This window comes from Vespa mandarinia, chromosome 13 (assembly GCF_050613455.1).
Source record: "Vespa mandarinia isolate Hongniang chromosome 13, ASM5061345v1, whole genome shotgun sequence".
In the NCBI taxonomy this organism is placed as follows: Eukaryota; Metazoa; Arthropoda; class Insecta; order Hymenoptera; family Vespidae; genus Vespa; species Vespa mandarinia.
This window is the reverse complement of record NC_140822.1, coordinates 2,019,001-2,025,000: the sequence shown is the minus strand read 5'-3', so window position 1 is coordinate 2,025,000 and position 6,000 is coordinate 2,019,001. Positions and strand designations below refer to the sequence as shown.

The following is a 6,000-nucleotide window of genomic DNA, read 5'->3' as shown; positions in this document are numbered from 1 at the left end:
GTTAATCGAAAAGAAAGTATAGTAATTAAGGTAAATATCGATTTATCCAAGCAGACGGATTAATTATTCCCTTATTTTTCTTTTTCTTCAATATTTCTCTTTCGTTATCAACAAAAAATTGTATGATTACTTATTCATTTTTTCTCTCTCTACCTCTCTCTCTCTTTCTCTTTCTCTCTCTCTCTTTCTCTCTCTTACTCTCTCTCTATTTTTCTCGATCGTAGTTAAACATTTTTTCGTCTCTTTTTTCTTTTTTGTTTCGAAAGAATAATAGAGAAAAAAATAAGTTCTGAAGTTGACGACGTGTGGGTGGTTGACATCGTGTTTAAAACATCGACATCTTTCATTACATTCACCGTGTTCGAGCTCGTTAAATAGTATAACCGTAAATATAGTTAAATTTTAAAGTCAACATACTACTCCGTTCATCGTCATAAACATTTCTAGGGAGAATTCTAATTTTTTCGTAAAAGTAAAAAAAAAAGATTGTCGAATATATTTATTTGCGCGCGTGTTCGTGTGTGTACGCGCGTGTGTTCGCGCGCGTGCGCCCGTATATTCATAAATACTTTTGTTTTCTCTTCTTTTTCTTATTTTTTCTTTGTTTGTTTGTTCGTTTCGAAATTTAAAAGAATATGAAAAAAAAAAAAAGAAAAAAAAAGAAAACAAAGAAAAGAAAGTCGAGAGAGTTCAATTGAAATTTTATTTTTTCTGTTTAAAGGTCAATAAATGTTAAAGTAAGATATTAGGATTATGGTATCCGTTTAAATTCACTATTACGAAACATAACGAATTTCCTGAAACATAGTCCATAATGTTACTAACTCAGATCTGTTCTAGCCGTCACGGAAATTCAAACGCTCGTTTCGAAACTGAATTACGAACTGAAAGTTAGGATTATCGTCGTTTATACGATGTTTCGCATCGAACTCGTTATACATTAAAATCAAGAGAGATAAAGAGAGAGAAATAGAGAGATAGAGAAATAGAGAGAGAGAGAGAGAGAGAAATAACGAGATAGAGAGAGAGAGAGAGTAGTTAAGAGATATTTAGTAATTCTCGTAGACGATTAATTTGCAATTTTACTGGAGCAAAAAAAAAAAAAAGAAAGAAGAAAAAAACCGGAAAATTTACAAGATTCATTTTTACAGAATCTCTCTTCCATTAATTTGGAATATATCTTTTTTACGTTCAAATCTTTCATAATAAAAGTAATTCTCAATAATTCCTTCATTCACTGCTAAACCAACGAATCATTATCATTTCATATAATTTTATCACTTTCTTTCCATTGCCGTCTCAAGCAAAAAAAGAAAAAAGAAAAAAGAAGAAACATATTTTTCAATTACATAAAAACGTTTTCGTAATTAAATTAACCATCCTGTAAAACAGTTATTTTCGACGAAGTACGATGTTGAAAGGAAACACAATCGTTTCTAATTTTAACTTACAGAAACTTGGGGGCTGAAGTTTTCGCAAGCTTCGGAAAGCGTTTTACAACTTTAAAAGAAAAATAAAACGGGCAAAGGGATAGCGGAGGGTTGAGGAGAAGAGAAGACTAGGAAGGTAAAGGGAGGGAAAGGGAAAAAGAAAGGAAAGAAAAAGGAGAGGGTAAAAAACGAGGATAAAGAAAGATTTGAATAAAGAAATTTTTCGGTGGTACTTTATTTTATAATTGTGATCTTGGACGCGTTCGTCAAAGTGCCGGATAAATTGTCAGAAGTCCTGGGGGATGTTCTGGAGTTAGCATGCGGAGGAGGAGGAGGAGGAGGTGGGGGTGGGGCTGGGGCAGGGAGTGGGGGTGCTTCTGGTTCTGGTTCTGGAAGAAATATTACGGAAAAAGGAACGAGTTCCTCCGGTGGTGGAAGTGCAGCGAGTAAGATCGGCATGGTCACGGGAGTGGCCATCATCAGAGGGAAATGGGCTCAAAGAGGGAGCAGGTCACCACTTTCAAGTGTTGCCAATACTGACAGTGCTGACAGCACGACTTCGACCAGCTCAGAGGTCAGTTTTTTCGTATGATTTTTCTTTCTTTCCTTCTTTATTTTCTTTTCTTTCTTTTTTTTTTTTTTCTTTTTTTTCGTGTTTTTTCTTTTCTCTTTTTTTTCTTTCTTCTTCGCTTTTAGCACGACGAGCTATTTCAACACATTTCCAAATATTTTTCTAATGATTACTATTGGTCTTTTTTTTTCTTTTTTTCTTTTTTTACTTTCTTTTTCTTTATCCTTTTTTAGCTTTCATTATATACGCGAATTATTACTCTTTGAATTTGTTTATTAAGAAGTAATGAATGGTAAATGGATTAATTATAGATTTCAGGCATTTAAAATACAAAGTAAATAAATGAATGAATTAATTAATTAATGGATATGAAATAGAATGAGGATAATTTTTTTCTTAATATAAAATTGAAAAGAAAATTGAGAAATAATATGACATACATACGTTGTTTCAAAACTGTTTGATCGTTTTAAATCGACTCATTAAAAAAAAAAAAAAAAAAAAAAAAACAAAAGAAAAGAAGAAAAAAAAGTTATTTAAAATATTTTCATATATCCATTTGAACGAAACGTGTTCGAAAATACATATCCCCAAGTTAACCATTACTTATTCTCGCAGATCATTTTGAAAGGAAGGATGGAAAAGAGAAAATGAAAAGGAAAAGGAAAAGAAAATGGGGGAAACAAAAATAAAAATCTAAGGGTAAACTTCAAAGGTGACTTTGAATCCCTTTGAACTGGCTTCCCAGCTCGAATATCAATGTTATCGACGTACAGTCAAACCGTCAATGATATACTTCACTTTGAATTCTAACGAAACGTTTTAAATCTAACAACGTCGATTATGATACTCATTAGATTTTTAAATGTACGAAATTTGCTAATTACTTTTTCCCTTCTTTCTTCTTTTTTCTTTTTTTCTTTTTCTTCTTTTCATCCATCCATAATAATTATTAATACGATATACGATTACTATCCATTGTTAATAATATCATATACATTTTTATTACTCTATTATTATATTTATATGTATAATAATTATTAATAATATATCGTCGAATATACAATAAAAATTGTCGAAGGGGTAATAAAATAGAATTATCTTTTTAAAATTCGCATCATACATTTATGTATGTATGTACAATTATTATTACTACTATCATATTCTATCGATAGTTCAAGATATCGATCGAATGATGTCTTCTTCGCCTGGCAAGAACATCTCTTACCGAAAATATTTCTTACCTCTTGGGATAAACCTCCAAGGAAGCACCGATCGTGTTCATGTCACGCAAGTTGAAACGTTCGCTTCTGCGGAATATATTCTACACATACATAGATACACGTATATATATATATATATATATTATGTATAATATATACCTGTATAATATATACCTTTTGAGATCGTTCTCATGAGACTTAGATAGGTATATAAGGTCATGTACATTGATTCTGGAACAATCGATAATTTCTTTTTTGTTTCTGTTTTTTTTTTCGATTTTTAATAATTCGACATATATATATATATATATATAAAGAAAGAGAGAGAGAGAGAGAGAGAGAGAGAGAGAGAGAGAGAGAGAGAGAGATCGTAATTTTCTGTACAGATGTCTTCTTTTTATTATTCATGTAAAGAAAAGTATTTCATCTTTTTTTTTCTTTTTTCTTTTTTTCTTTTTAAGGGATTTTTGAATTTTTACAACTTTCAAAAATAAAAGCTATATATATATGTGTACATATTTATATTCAGAGAGAAAGAGAGAAAGAGAGAGAAATACGAAGGAATAAATTAAAATCAACGATTCGTGAATGCAAATCGTTGGTTCGAATATTATAATCCTACTATATGTCTGCATTGGACGAATGAATTAAAAAATCGATTTTATTTAAACGTACGTGCTAACAATTTTTTCAACCGATTATATTTCATACAAATAATGTTACCTAGTAAAATAGCCATATCGATCTATTTCTCTCTCTTTCTCTTTCTCACTCTCACACACTCTCTCTCTCTCTCTCTCTCTCTCTCTATATATATATATATATATATACATAATTTTTTTTTCCTTTTAATATATTATTTAATACCACTATCTCGTTTAAATCGTAACGCAATAAAATTAAATAACGCAACTAAAATAAAAACAAGCAAATATATATAAAATATTAGAATATAATTTTTACGAAAGACAAAAATGAAAAAAAAGAAATATCAAAAAGAAAAGGGAAAAAAGATATAACAATTGTTACTCGAAATTTAATTTAAAAAAATAATTATATAGAAATCGAATATACTTGTACATATCGTTAATATTTATGAAACACTTTGTATATATATATATATATATATATATATATATATATATATATATTTATTCATTCATATATCTTGCTCGTTAAGAATGAAACAAAATACTGATATTATATTACATCATTTTCTTTGGAAACTCTAAAGCCAAGTTATCTCAGGTCAGGAGCGAAAATTCTTTGAAAGATCGTTTGTAAGTGAATCTACTGTAATATATAATGACAAATAGTTCAAAGAAAAAGAATAAAAAATCCAATTAATTTTTCCGGATAACGTGAATCGAGTTCGACTGATGATGACCAATGGCGTACTTTCGATAAAATAGAAAGAGAAAGAGAGAGAATAGAAATATTTCTGATACTCAAATATCATTTCACATTTATTCCATGTAACAACATACTCATATTCTCATATTCATCGTTCTTTTCAACGTTGAAAAACCTATTACGATTTTTCACATAATTATTTTCATTTACGATTACAATAATAAATAACGATCGTTATAATTATTCCCTTTTTATTTTCACATATAAATTATTATACTTAATTTTTAAACTTAAATATATAATAATATTGTAGATATTTTTTTATTATTATATTAATTAAATAGACACATAAATATAAAACGATAATGAGTTATAATACATTTTTTATATACAAAAATATGTATTATATCAATTGGATTAAACTTCTTTGTTTTAACATTCATAATAATCGATAAAAACTTTTAAATTATTTATTACTTACTATAATAACAATAATAATAATAATAATAATAATAATAATAATAATAATAATAATAATAATAATAATAATAATAATATAATATTTCTCGCCGTTTGTTCATATTATTTAAAAATATTTTCGTACATGCTCGACTCGTACTACTTAAAAATATTTTCGTCCATTCTCGACTCGTACTACTTAAAAGTATTTTCGTATATGCTTGACTCGTACTACTTAAAAACTCGCATTGTCGAACGAATGCTTGATTCGTACTACCCTAAAAGTGACGGACCATTCCAACGATCGTACTACTGAAAAATGTTTGACCGTCATAATGATCGTTCTGTTTGGAAAAAAAAAAAAAAAATAAATAAATAAAAAATAAAAAAGAAACATATCGAATCGTGATAATGGCACAAATAACATAAAAACAAAATCGTTACGATAGTTTGTACTATTGAAAAAACATTCGACCATATGAATAATGATCGTATTACTGATTCATAGCGAGTGTTACATTTTTACAATGATAATACGATCGACTCTCGAACTTTTAACGAAATATAACCGAGTGCATACGTTAATAAGGCTCTTTATGACACTCGAGATTAAAAAGTGTGTCGAACGTTATACCTCGTAATGGATATCGAGCGAACGAGATAGAGAGATATAAAGAGAGAGAGAGAGAGAGAGAGAGAGAGAGAGAGAGAGAGAGAGAGAGAGAGAGAGAGAGAGAGAGAGAGAGAGAGAAAGAGATAGAGATAGATAGGTTAGACTCTTTCTATAATGTAGCAATACACGTCGTAAAGATTTTTAATAATCCTATGATATACGATAACATCATCGTTTTCCTATTCGACATATGTATGACGAACTACTTTCTTGTTTACGTCATTATTTGTTCATAAAAAGAGAAAGAGAATAAAAAGGAGTAAGAGAGAAAGAGAGAGAGAGAGAGAGAGA

The 6,000-nt window shown here is 28.9% G+C and overlaps 1 protein-coding gene and 1 long non-coding RNA gene across 8 annotated transcripts in view; both read left to right on the top strand.

The window, feature by feature from the left end:
* LOC118444263 (uncharacterized) overlaps positions 1 to 1,748 on the top strand; it is a 3,152-nt gene extending 1,404 nt beyond the window's left edge. For both annotated transcript variants that reach the window (XR_014982857.1, XR_014982858.1), the window contains exons 2-3: positions 1 to 30; positions 1,454 to 1,748. The exon at positions 1 to 30 is cut by the window's left edge and continues 14 nt beyond it. This is a non-coding gene — a long non-coding RNA (uncharacterized LOC118444263). The remainder of the gene's footprint in view (positions 31 to 1,453) is intronic.
* Sytbeta (Synaptotagmin beta) overlaps positions 1 to 6,000 on the top strand; it is a 108,898-nt gene that overhangs the window by 81,628 nt on the left and 21,270 nt on the right. The gene's annotated exons all lie outside the window — the stretch shown is intronic.